Source organism: Lycium ferocissimum, chromosome 12 (assembly GCF_029784015.1).
Source record: "Lycium ferocissimum isolate CSIRO_LF1 chromosome 12, AGI_CSIRO_Lferr_CH_V1, whole genome shotgun sequence".
In the NCBI taxonomy this organism is placed as follows: domain Eukaryota; kingdom Viridiplantae; phylum Streptophyta; class Magnoliopsida; order Solanales; family Solanaceae; genus Lycium; species Lycium ferocissimum.
The window spans coordinates 13900410-13914541 of NC_081353.1; positions in this window are offsets into that span (position 1 = coordinate 13900410).

Sequence of the window (14132 nt, forward strand, 5' to 3'; positions counted from 1 at the left end):
AAATTCAAAATTATCCCTTTTTTTGGGCCCCAAAAATTTTGGGGTTTGGGATTTGGGAGTTTTAGGGGAAATTTTGGGAGTACTTTAAAAAGGGGTTTGGCAAAAAGAAAAAACAACCCCCTTTTTATATTGGGTTAAATTGGGTCGGGTCACCTGGCAACACGTGGCCCCGGCTGAAACGTTTCGTACTTTTCTGTTCATCACCGAACTTGTCATGTCCATAAATCTCTACTCTGATATCCTATCGATGAGTGGTTTGTTGCCTTGGAAACTAGACTCCACAGGCTTCATTTTAGGCTTTTGAAACACCTTAAAACACTTCATATGCTAAGAGATATTATGTCCTCAAGTTGGACAAAACATTTTGCACAAAACTTTACCCATCCTTTCTCCAAAGTCGTACTACTCCATTTCTTCCGCTCATTTCCTTATAAAACCTTCCGGTATACCTTATATACATCTTTTACTCATAAATATACTTAATAATGCTTGCTCCTTATATTCCCAAGTGGTTTTACTTAACCATAACTCAACGTCTTATGTTTTAAATTTGATAAGTGCTTCTGAAGATACGGGATGTAACATTAGCGATGGTGATCAAGTTGCCGTACGTTTCCTTTTGGTATTTTTTTGAGTCTTAGAGTTAAAAAAAAAAAAAAAAAAAAAAAACTCTCAAAAAGATTTTTTTAGCCGTATTGTTTTAGGTTTTCTTTGTAGCATCTTGAGCCCCTCATTAGTGGCACACACCATCCACCCCCATAGGTTTTCTTATGGCCTCGGTTCTTTCCTAAGGGGGGACCTTTGAACCGGGTTAGTGTTTTTAGTTTTTTGTAAAAAAGCTCTGAGAAGTCAAGCACATGGTAGACCACTTGAATGCTAGGTACTTGCTAGTTTAGGTGAATGTGAAACCATGAGCTATTCTTGATGATTTTTAAAAGCATGCATGAAAAGAAGCAACCTCTCTCGAAACACTTTTGTAGTGAATTGCATTGACTCATGTATAAACCACTTGGAATAATTTGTGATAGTTGCTTGATTGGAGGGTTGTATGAATCTGTTTTGTATTGATTATGTGTTGTGTGTGATGTGAGAAAGCTCTCGTATGATCCATGCTTGACGTTGATCATGTAGAACTTGCCGTGTGTTCGTGTTGAAATTGAGGAGAAGTTTAGCAAGTGATCTAGGCATTTCTGTGTTAGCCAAATTTTGAAACATCGCTTGCCTACCTTTTGTGTATATATATATATCCCTAGTCAACCCCATTGAGCCTTTATCTTTTCTTTTGACAATAATGACATTAGCCTACTCCCATTGTTCTTATTGACCAATTTTTTATCCTTGTTTACTCCTTAGGCACTTTCAATAGCGAATTGTGGAATTGGAGTTAGGATGCGAAACTAAGGGAGGGTTCATTGAATGAAGTTGAAAGGAAGGCTATTGGTCCGCTTGAGTGTTTTGAATGCTAGTAGTAGGAAGTATGAGTGCAGACTAAAAAAAAAAAAAAAAAAGAACTGAAAAACAGAAAATAGAAACTTTCCAGTTAGTAATTTTCTTTCTTAATATGGTTTCCTACTAGCTAGTCGAAAATAGGATGGCGCTTAAAGTTCAGAAAAAAGATGATTGTTGACGGGATAGAATGGGTAGCTTGTGGCTGAAATTGATGGTTGATAAAAGAGGGTGCTAAATAAATTATGTTGTGAGGTATTAAAAGTGCTTAGGGAGGTTAGTCACTATTTTCAAAATATATCCTACCCGTTCCTTAGCCTACGTTACAACCATACAAGTCCTAAGTGATCCTAAATTCATCTCACTATAATTTGTGAAACGGTTACACTATGGGCAAGCCTATGGTTCATTATGTTTGAGCAATGGATATTCTTTGTGAGAGTGAGCGATCTTGTGTACAACTTATGTCCATTGAAATATGTCGTTAACTTTGTGTGAAATATGGACAACTCTCTTTTGGGTGAGGACACATAATTGATAGGAGATGGGTGAAGTACTCCCACTCGCTCATGTAGTAGACTCTTTGTGTTTTGAGTGGTGTCTGGAGTCATATGCATGTTTTTGAACGTATCGTTTCTTGAGTGGTTTGGCTGCTAATATTTGGAAGCATAAGAAAATGTTTGTTTGAAGTAGTTGGCGTGACTTTTGAGAGAAATGGCTCAATATGTATGTTTTAATGCAATTTCGATACTTTCATATCCACCGAATCCTGATGTAGACCAATTTGAGTGGCATGGCTAAGTAAAGTACTAGAGAATGTATGATAAGTGTTTGCTCGAGGGCGAGCAAAGTTTAAGTGGGGGTGTTGATATTTGGCACAAATATCTAGAATTATTGTTATTTGCACTTCACTTCTTTACACTTTAATCGCAGTTTTTAATGCAAATTGTTGTATATGAGCTTATGTTGGTATGCTTGTATGAACAGGTACAACAAGGACCAATGGAGGGTATTCCGAGAAGTTTTTGATTGATTCGGAGGCTTTGCACGTTGATTGAATGTTGGAAAGGAAGTTTCATCACTTGAAGGTAGAATCTCGCCCGAAGGGTCTCGTACGCGGCCGTCATCGCGCATAGCCGACACAAAAAACCCATCTCTAAATCTCGGACAGTCCATTACGTGGCCCCCGCCGCGCGTTAAACACGCAAGGGAAATCATCATGCGGCCATGCGACGCATAGGCAGCGCACAAGCGGCATCAGTTGTCCTACTTGGATTGGGATTGGGCCAACTTATCTTATATTTACCCTAGCGTATAAATAGTTATTTTGAACATTAGAAAGGTGGCTTGGACGAATTTTGAGACTTGTGAACCTCTTTCTAGGTTTATTCCTCTTCTATTATTTTTCTTTAGATTGAAACCCTATGTTAATCATGAATCCTTGCTTCCATTCTCGAATCATGTGTAACTAAACACCTAAATTCTGGGGTTGTGGTTTAGCCATGAATATTAACGTTTGACAAGTATTTTAACCTTAGTAGCTTGTTCGTATGCAATTTTTTCTTTACTTCTGTGCTTAAGTGCTTGATTGTCTGCACAACAGTTGAGCCCTATTTACAAATTGATATACGTGCTTGGGAAAAACGTTGTTAGTTTACAGAAGGAGTAAAGTGATTGTTATCTGATTATCCCTAAAGTTGGGCTACGATTTGTGACTAGGATAGGAATGTACTTAGTTACCGCAATCAATTACTTCCTGTGCTTTTATTGCGTTCTTGATAAGACAAGACCATAGGAATATAAGAGGTGAATTATCTTGAATCGGCAAGTAGTGATTCAGAATAATACTACGAGATTAATAATCCGGTTAATTAGCAATTGTGAACAAATTTACTAAGGTATAATGGTTGAATAACTCAATAGGATTGGTGATGTTACGCCCCGTAATTTCGTATATTGAAATTCGAGCTTATCTGTGTTTAACTTATGGTTATGAGGATTTAAGTTCATATATTAAGCTATGAAATGATTGAAGGACAAAGCGATCCGACAAAAGAATTAAGTTTGTTGGATGTTGGGCAAATGCGAGAAGCTATTTTGGTCCAAGTTGGTCGATGAATACCTCTTAGCATATGAATCATTTTAAGGTGAAGCAAGAGCCTAAAATGAAGTTCCATGAGTCTAGTTTCCAACGCAATAAACAGCTCCTCAATCGGACATCGAGGTAAGGAGATATGGACGAAACAAGCTGGACTGGCAGACCAGGAAATTGGTCTGCGCGAACGCGTCAGGGAGTGGCGTGAACGCGCAGAAGGCCAAGGGCCAAAAACAGCGCGAACGCGCCCCCACGTGGCGCGAACGCGCTGAACAAAAATCTGAAAATCAAGTTCGGAATGAAGGTTGTGTTATAAGAAGGTAATAATAACATATATATAACATTTGGAGACCATATGGTGTGAATTAGTTCATATGTTATTTGACGAAAAGCCCTCGTTGCTGCAAGCAAAGTGGGGCCCACATGTCGGAGTTTTATGAAAGACGTGAGAAGGGACATGTGAGTAGTATATGGAAAGTTGAGTAAGTCCTAAGAAGGACCCATAAGCTAAAAATGAGTGTAGACCCTCCAAAAAGACGATTTAAGAAAATGTTTTTGGGTGATCCGACTTGGAGGGGCAAAACCGGCATTATAAGTTTGGAATTTGGGAAAATCCCCAGAAATAGAGGTTGTAGATAATTGAAATATCTTTCCAACCATAGGTCGTGGGCCCTCATACGATATCGGGATCAAAAGTTATGATCATTTTACTGAACAAAGGTCCAGGCAGAAAAACAGGGCTAGCGTGAACGCGCTAGAGAGAAGCGGCCTTGCGACAGCGTTACCGAGCATTTTTCATCAGTTCTGCAGCTTCTAAAACGTTATAAAAAGGGGGAAACCCCCCTCATTTTCAGCTGAAAGCCACGAAAAACACCCCCAAAAACTCTCCAAAAATGGAGAGTTCTCCAACTCCCCAAACCAAATTTTTGCCCAAACCAGGTATAATTTCTCAATTCCAGTCCGGATAGCGTATAGTTTTTGCTGTAGAATCATATAGTGGACGCGTGGTGACCAAAAATTAGTGTGAAAAGGTGAAGATACAGCAATATTAAAGGGAGGAAGGTATGAATCTCTTTCTATTTGTATGAATATTGGTTTATTTACGAAGAAGACGCGATTAAACAATTGTATACTGAGTTAATTAGTTATAAAAGTTGAAAAACAGCGTGTGGGCTGTTTTATGAGATATTTTGGGGCTGGAAATATTATAATTGATGTTGGTGTTGTTGTTGTTGTTGTTGGTTGCCGAATTAAGAATTCGGGCTAGTATATAAAGAGGGAGGTCTTTTTACGATTTTTGTTAATATAAAATAGTGTAATTTGGAATATGGTACGAATGTGCGATAAAGAGGCTAATGTTTGTGTAAATCCTCTTAAATGTAGATTTACGGGCTTGAACGCATAAGCGTAGCTAGTAAGGCGCGCGCGCGGTATGTCAAGGCTACGCCCTTTCTTTCTATGGCATGATTCATACGTGAGAGGTGTTAAATGTTTCCATAACGCTCTCATTTATAAAAGTTAGAAGTAATGGTTTAAGGCATGATCGCTTTCCTAAAAGTTTATAAATGTTTTTCAAAATATTCCTTTTTCTCCAAAAATCAAGTTTATGATTTGAAAGCTTTTATGACCAAAACGACGAATACGATTATATAACGACAATGACGATGCCAGATATGAGAAAGTGGCTATGATGAATATGTCAAGGACATGTTTTTACCACGAATATGACGAAATGAAGTGTTAAGCTATTTTTTGGATAATGACTATTTTTTTTAAAAGGTTCCAAAGTATATGAAACGATGTGTTATGATCCTGTTTTATGTTTTCCCGTGATGTTATCCTTTACTGATAGTCTCGCCTTATAATTGTTCCTTCAAGGTGAGGCAAAGCGTCCATGGTTATTCCATAACATCATCGGAGGTTACCGACCTTACGTCACTCCGATAAACACATGACTTTCCTTGGGCTCCCATGCATCTTTGTCTTATATAATAATGTATATAATACTTGATATTGATGAATGTATATGTGTGCATTGTATATGTGGGGAATGGGGAGGGCAACTGTGTCCACCTGATTCAGCTGGCTTATCATCCCGGACGCGGGATGCCCGGACGCGGGATTTATGGGAGAGCCGATGAATTCGGCGTCTGTAACTGTGAGTAAAAAGTACCGTTTTTCGAAAAAGTATCTGTTTTCTATGTACTAGAATAAAAACACCGTGTTCAAAAAAAAAAAAAAAAAAAAAAAAAAGCTAGGCATGCATGGCCTCCGCCCTAAGTGGCACATACATGTACAGGTTACTCCTTTATCCTATGACACTGTCTGTGTTTTCATACGATGTTGATACCAAGTTGCGCTTTATACATGATATGCTCTCGGTTCTTGCTATCTTTATTCTTGTTCCCCGTCTTACATACTAGGTACATTGTTTCGTGCGGCCTCTCTTTTTTCGGGGGCTGCGTTCGCCACCGCGCGGGTTCACCCGGACGGATTGAAGTTAATATAGAAGGTGTTCCGGCGAAGTTGGCAAGCTCCATTTGGCTTGGAGTGTGGCCGAGTCGAGTACACGTGCCGGGATTTACGATTACGGAGTTAGAGACTTTGCGAGACACGGTCGTGGGTTTTCGAGTCGGTTTTGTACTACGATACCGATTACGTACGATTACATATTTTATTTGATTCTAAAGCAACAAAGGAATATTTCAGCAGTCTTGTTATGTATACTTGACGTAGAGATTTCAAAAAAAATTAGTACGTAGAAAGAGTCAGTGGGTTCGCTCGGCTCCGGTTACGGGGTCGGGTGCCCATCACACCCTAGTGAGATCGGGGTGTGACAGGTGAACCAGCCGCGACCCTGGAATATCTTTAAAATCTTGATAAAAGCAACTCTCAAACAAAAGCTTTTATTCTTTACTTGCATAATTAATAGCAATAGTTTATTTTCGTGAAAGTATGATCATAAGTCTCTGTGGGTTCGACATCTGATTTTATATAATCACTATATTACTTGTATGACAACGTAAACTGGCGTGTGCATTTGGATGCAACATATGCATATATATATATATATATATATATATATATATATATATATATATATATATATATATATAAGATAGCAATGACTGGTCGCATACATATGTGTTGTACAACAAAAGAACGAGAGCCGACAAGGCTACATCACGTGCTAACTACCTACAAATGTTTACAGACCTCTAATGGAACAGAAAGCTATAGAAAGGACGGGACAAGGCCCCGCCATACCCATGTATATGCATATACATCTTAAAATGGCATACCAAAATAGACTGTAACTCCGGATCTAGTGGAGCGCACCGACTACTGCTGAGTGGAAGTCCTACTGAGCTGAACCGCCTGTCTATCTACCTGAACCTCCAGGCATGAACGCAGCCCCCTCCCCCAGCAATAGGGTAGTCAGTGTTGACACTGTTACACCCCGTATTTTTGTATGTTGAGATTCGACTTACCTTTCGGGAGGTATGTGAGATTATAAGTGTTCATCTTATGGTTATGAGGGTTTAGGTTCATATAATAAGCTATGGAAAGGATGAAGGGAAAGTGATTGAAGGAAATTAACTTTGCTGGGACTTGGTAGAAAATATGAAGGGCAATTTTGGCCCAACTTAGAGAAAAAATATCTTTTAATATATGTGAAGTTTTGAAGCAAAGCAAAAGCCTAAGATGAAGTCGGGAAGTCTAGTTTCCAAAGCGACAAACTGCTCATCGTTATGGCATCGGAGTAAGGAAATATGGACGTTACAAGTTTAGCTGGCCGGCCAGGAAATTGCTCTGCGCGAATGCGCCTCGGAGTGGCGCGAACGCACTGAACAATTTTAAGCTGGTGGAGACGGACTCAGCGCGAACACGCCTCAATGTGGCCCGATCGCACAGAACAAATTTTGAGTCGGTGAGACCAGATTCTAAGAGCACTATATAAAGGGGCTTAACCCCTCTTTTTCAAACCAAACACCCCAAAAAGTCACCAAATATTCTGGAACTTCCCCCCAACTTCCGTCCACTAAATTTTACCGCGAATTAAGTAAAATCTCCGGATTTAGGTCCGGACAGCGTATAGTTGTGATTATAATATCATATTTTGGCGAAACTTGGCTTGGATTCAAGGTGGTAATTGAAGATATTGCAGTTCTAGCGGGTGAAAGGTATGAATCTTCCCTTATAAGTATTGATTTAAGCTTATTTACAGAGGAAAAGTTATTAAATGATCGTATGGGTTGAGAAATTGGATAAAACATCGTGTGGGATGTTTATGGAATATATTGGTATTGATTATATTGTTGTTTATATTGATATTGTTGTTGTTATTGTTGGTTCTTTGGATTGTGATTTCGGGCTAAGCATATAAACGGGGAGATCTTTGCCCGAATTTCAGCAGATTTTAAATGGATTTTAATTAAAGGCTTAAGATAAGTGTATGATGACGAGCCTAACAATAGTATGAATAATTTTATATGTAGATTACCATACTATGAGCAATCATAAATAAATTGCAAGCCAGAAGGTAGGTCCGGAAGTCGAAAAGTAAGTTTCCAGGTATGTTAAGGCTAAACCCTTTTTTTGCTGAAGGCATGATTCCTTCGTTATGAACCCATATATGATATCTTCAATAACCTCATTTCTAAAAGTACCAAAGTTTACAGTTCCCGATGTTCTTGTGATATCCTTGAACTTGTTTCATGGCTATTGATGTTATTTATTGATGTTGATCTCATCTTACGATTTTGTTCCTTCAAGGTGAGACGTCTTCATGATGATGGTTCCATAATAATAATCCAACGAGTTTGGGAACAGGTTCTTAAGGAATGTTTTATAGGACATGAATAGAGTGCTAGTAAGGATCCCTAATGAGGTATTTAATGTTCGAGGGGAGGTTTATGTTGTATCTTAGGATTTGGTTATTGTCTAGTCAAGCGGGAAGAAGTACTAATGGCCTGAGTTGTGCTTATAAGTCTTATGTGATTATGTAGACCCTACCAGTTATGTGATGACCATGGGAAGTGTATAGGGATTACTTGTAGAAGTTTGGTTATGATGTCAATTATATTTACCACTGGTCTGCAGCCATTTGGGCAGCTATTACCATCGAGCTACGGCCAGTTAGGCAGTTACCACTGATCAGTCGGGCAGTTGTGCTCTACCGTCGGGCGATAATCGGACGGGCAGTTATTACCACCGAGCTACAGTCGGTTAGGTAGTTACCACTGATGAGTCGGGCCGTTGCTCTCTACCATCGGGCGATAATCGAACGGGCAGTTATTACCACCGTGCTATGGCCGGTCGGGTATTTAACACTAATCAGTTGGATAGTTAGCACTAGAACAATAAGTAAGTTAGAGATACAGTATTGCGCATAGATTCAGTTAAAGATATGATAGTATTAAGAAACACGCGTACTAAATTCTCATCAGTAAGTCAAAAGTGCCAGGTTGATTCTTATCCTCTTTCTTTGCAGCATATGTTGATTATGTTACGTTTCCACCTTACATACTCCGTACATTATTCGTATTGACGTCCTTTCGTGTGGACGCTGCGTTCATGCCCGCAGGTGTAGGCAGACGGGATGAGGATCTTCCGCAGTAGGCTGCTTTCAGGAACCAGTTTTGATTGGTGGGCTCCACTTATTCCTGGAGCATTGCCGAGTTTGGGTTTGTGTATGTATATTTTATGTTACGGGTACGTCAGGGGCCCTATTCCGACTTGTGTACTTCAGTCATGTTCATAGAGGCTTTGCCGACACATTCCTGTGTACAGGTTAGTAATGTTTTTTCAATGGATATGCTGACGTCGCAGGCCCATTGTACATATACGTATGCATGATATTATATTTATAGTTGTCCTTCTTGGCCCTATTTTTTCGTTTGAGACATAGAAGATGCGAGTTATAAGTTGGTTCGCTCGGTTTTCGTAGGGTGTCGAGTGCTAGTCACGCCTCACCGAGGTTGGGGTGTGACAGACACCTAATTTTCACCTCATAAAACGCGTATTCTAATTTTCAAAATTCCCGAGTGCAAGACGGAGTAAGGAGATCTTTTAAAAAATTTAAATTTCAAAAATCCCGAGAAATTTGCAAAAATTGATGTTTAATTATTATTCTGTAAAAATTGACAATTACAAGAAATTACGAGTTATTTACTTTCATAAATATAATTCAAAAAGAGAATAAACATCCTGCTCCGCCTAACTCAGGGAAATTGTTAATTAAGATGACGTATGAATTACGGCTCACTTTGACCGCATTCTTCACTTTTTTAAATATTCTCCGGAACTATATCAATATTAGGCTTGTTTTGAAACTAATTTTCTAAATTTGCGAGTTTTAAATTTTAAATTAGCCCAAAATAACTTTTTATTTAGTTATATGTGTGTTTATATAATTTAGTTATTATTTGATTTAAATTAAGAGAGGGGTTTGAATTAATTCTTTTTAAAACATAAGGGGGCTTGTGTTTTTTTTTTTAAAAAAGGAGGGAATGAAAAGTTTGTAAAACAAAATTCCCCCCCCCCCCACAATTTCTCAATTCCATAGCCCAACCCTTCTTCTCTATTTTCAGGCGATAATGGCGATAGGGTTTTGTGATCTTCATCGAACCATTTTCATGGAAATTTCACGGTTAATTCTTTGGGGGGTTTTGTTCCCCTCTCTGTCATAAGGCTATTACAAGTATTAGTTTTGTGTTTTGCTTGTATTTTGTGCTTAATCGAGTCCCTAGTTGGGATGTTACCCCAAAAATCCCCGTGTCATGGAAGCCATGGACAGAAACCTTCGAGCTTGCTGTTATCTTGAGCACCATGACACTAAATGGGTGTTTTTGAGGGGAAACTCTCATTCGGGTAAAAGAAACCTAGGGTAATTACCTGCCCAAATTGAGTACGATTTTTGGGTTTTCTATCCATTTTAGTGCGTTTCGTTTTGGTTTTTTGCCTTTTAGTTCATTAATACCGTTAATTTTCCATTTTTGTTTGTTTTATATGTGACTAGGCGTACTATTCAGTGACTCCCCTAGAATTTTACATATTTTGAATTAAGGTTTGATACATATGGGTTGGATTGTTGGTTTTTTGTATTGTGAGGTGTACATCTCCTGATTGGGTAATGGTACTATTTGTACAATTCTGGGAAAATCCCTTATCCTATTTTTGCTTGAATTTCTAATTTTTGAGGATTTGGGGGGGAATTTCTGTTTTGAGATAAAAAAACCTTACCCTTTCTACCCATGAAACCTTGTACTTTTCCTATATATAGAAAGTATTGTTATCATTCTAGGAGAGATTTGGGGATACACTAGAACATACTAAGTATACTAGCCTATACGTCACTAGACAATACTAATATACTTTACTATATAGCCTACACTACTAAAAAGACAAGTGATTTCTTTGGAAAGTTGAAAAAAGGTTTAAGGTCTTGGTTGGTGTTGAAGCTTTGGATCCCAATCTCCCCTTTGATCTTTTGGTTGCCCCATAGAAAGGTACTAACCTATTCCAGCCTGTTTATATTCATTATTTCAATTTGTTTGATGCATTGTCTGCCTTTATGTGATTCTGAAATCATTTCAAGGTTTCATTTAAGGAACTTAATGTTTGTGTCAATTTATATGTACTTGTTTCTTTAACCTATTGGTGCAAGTCTTGTTTAGTTACTGTTTCATTGAAAGTTTAAGGCCGTCATGATGTGATATGGGTGTAATGAAGTTTAAAAGGGAAAAAAGCAGATTTTTTAGTGACTAACCACTTAAGCATTAAGTTTTGCTAGGTTAAAACTGAGTTATGTATTCACTTTGGGCCTTGCTTATTACCTTATATGTTAGTTTTAAAGGCTGGAAGGGAACCTCTTATTTTTTTCGCTCTTTGAGACAATCAGTTTTTTTTTTTTCTGAATATCTTTGGTCTTGTGTGTGTATTAATCTTCCACCTGAGTTAGTGCTGATATGTTCTGATGAGAATGCCTTGGCCAGACAAGTCCTAAGTATCCTCCTTATCTGCCATATTATCTTGACCATCATTTAGATGAAAACTAGAGCCCTCCACCCCCCCCCCCCTCCCTTTTTCTGTTGATCAGTCACTTAGTTTTCTTGATGTGTTTGCGAAAGGTTTATTGTTGTTTATGAAACCAGAGTTGAGAAACTTGGTAAATGTTTGGACCTTGGAATACCCTATAAAGTTTGTTGTGAAGTTTAATATGATCTTAAAATCAGGAATTACTTCTTGTTTGAGTTTCTGTATTGCATTATTTGTTTTGAATTTGATCCAAACCTTGGCCTGCCATGCTTAAGATTGAGTTTATCTTCATAATCTGAGATTGATGTCTTTCCCATTTGTCACATAAACTTGTAAAAATGATTTCAAATCTTCTTTTAAAACTGGTATGTTGAAGACTCTCCTTTTTTCCTTTTTCTAAAAACTATCTACTTGAATCTGGAAAGTTGACATGGAAACTCTGTTAGTTCCAAGAATCTTTAAAAGGTGTTTTTTTTTAATTTCTTGTTCTTGACTCTATGACTTTACAAGGTTTAGGAAAAGGGTCATCTTTTGGCTATTACTTGTTTGACTTATATTGTGAACTGTCCTTCTTGAATCCTGATAGCTGTTAGGAGTCTAAAAAACATGACTCCCTTGAATTTACCTATTTAAAATATAAGACTAATAAGTGACATATTTGTTAAAATAAGGGCCTTAAAGACCTGTGAATTGCCTTGTTAGTTCATCTCTTCTTTTTTGGAAATTTGAAGTCTGAATATTGTATGGATGCGGTTACATTGCTTTTGATTTTTCTAAGAGGAATAATGGAATAGGAAGTTAGAGAGGTTGTCTTCCTTGGCTGGTTTGTGAATTGCATTTGATAGTGACATTGCTCATAGTTTGCTTGGTTTTCTTAGTCTAACCCTGTTATCTAAATGGACTAAGTATAGGAAGCATGAAACCTAATCTAATGATAAGTTCAGGATTCCTATCCCTATCCTTTCTATATGTCAGATTGTTGAATCTTGTTTCCTATGCTTCTTTTGTTGAACTATTCTATCCTTTAATACGCCAAGATTAAACTAAAAGGAGATTAACATAAGCTTCTTTGTTCACCATATGAATATTTAGCCATATATGTGCTTTGATACATTATCATTCAACCTAGGATTAGGTATTATGTACCTTGTTCCCTTGATTATAGCCTTTAGACTAGATACTGAGCCTTTCCCTTCTTGAATTTCCAGTTGCTATGAGCCGCATCTACATATTACATCTCTATTTTTGATTGTTTGTATGAAGAACTGATTTATAAATAAAACAGTGTTTTGACCTTTCCTTGTGTCATGTTTAAACTGATCAATTGTTAAGCCATCTTAGGTTGGTTTTGGGATCAAACTTGTAGGATTCATAACTTGAGGATCTGTTGTACTTACAGAACCTACATCATATCTGTCATTTTGACCTACTTCCTTGTTTTAAAACTGAACATTTGATCAAATCTTCCTGTCTAAGACTATAATGTAAAAGTTGAATTTTAAATGAATTCAGTATAATGCAAAAATTGAGGCCAAAGGGGGCTTTAAGGAAGCATATATTGCACTTGCATATTTGTGCCCATCTTGTAGTTTGTTTGGGAATTTTTGAGGTTCTCCTATATGTGAGTCCTACTCTTGCTTGCTTCCTTGAGCTAAAATATGCTTGACACTCCCTTGTGTGACCTAGGACAAGTGGTATCAACCTCTTCTAGTTATGATTTGGACTTCCATGGATTTGTAACTATTCTTATATAAGTTTTCTATCATTTGTGACTTAATTGACTGCATTTGAGTCATGTTTGCACCCAGGGTAGCTTTATGTCCCCTTCATCTTATCATGGACTTGTTGATTACCCATTGCACTCTGTTTAACCTTACATTTGTGTGAAACTTATGTGCTTGAACTCTGAGAATAAAAGAGAGTACAAACTGTCATTTTGAAGTCCTGGCAATGCTTTCTATGTGACTACCTATATAGGATAATCTTTGTATTTAATTAAGACCCTTTATGACTTGTGATTGAATCTAAACTAGGATTTGGGAACTTGGGAATCATTTGTTAACCTATATCCTGAGTTTACTTATTACTTAGATTGTTTTAAGTTTAAATGGACATAAAATGACTCTCAGTCTTAAAACCTACTTCTGTAACCCTTTGATCAGTAGTAAGTAAGGCTTTCTAGCAGTTCAGCCTCCTGTTCACCTAAATGAGTATTTGATTGGGTAGCTCAACAATGTGTCCCCTCTTAATTGATGATTTCCCTTAAAAAATTTAGGAACCAGGACTCCAAGTGTGATGATCATGACCTGTACTTTGTTTCTTTCTTCCCCATCTCTTAATCTTATGCTACCTTGCTTTACTACACCATCCACTATTAATATTACTTGCTTTGTTACCTGAAAGATGTGCTATGCCCTCTTGGTTATACTATGACTATTTTCAGAAGTTGTAACACTTGACATGACTGGCCTTGTTTGAAAACTACTTGATTTTCGTCCTCTTGCATTAGTCAAGTCCACCTGTGGCATTCTTGTTTTAAGTGTATTGATAA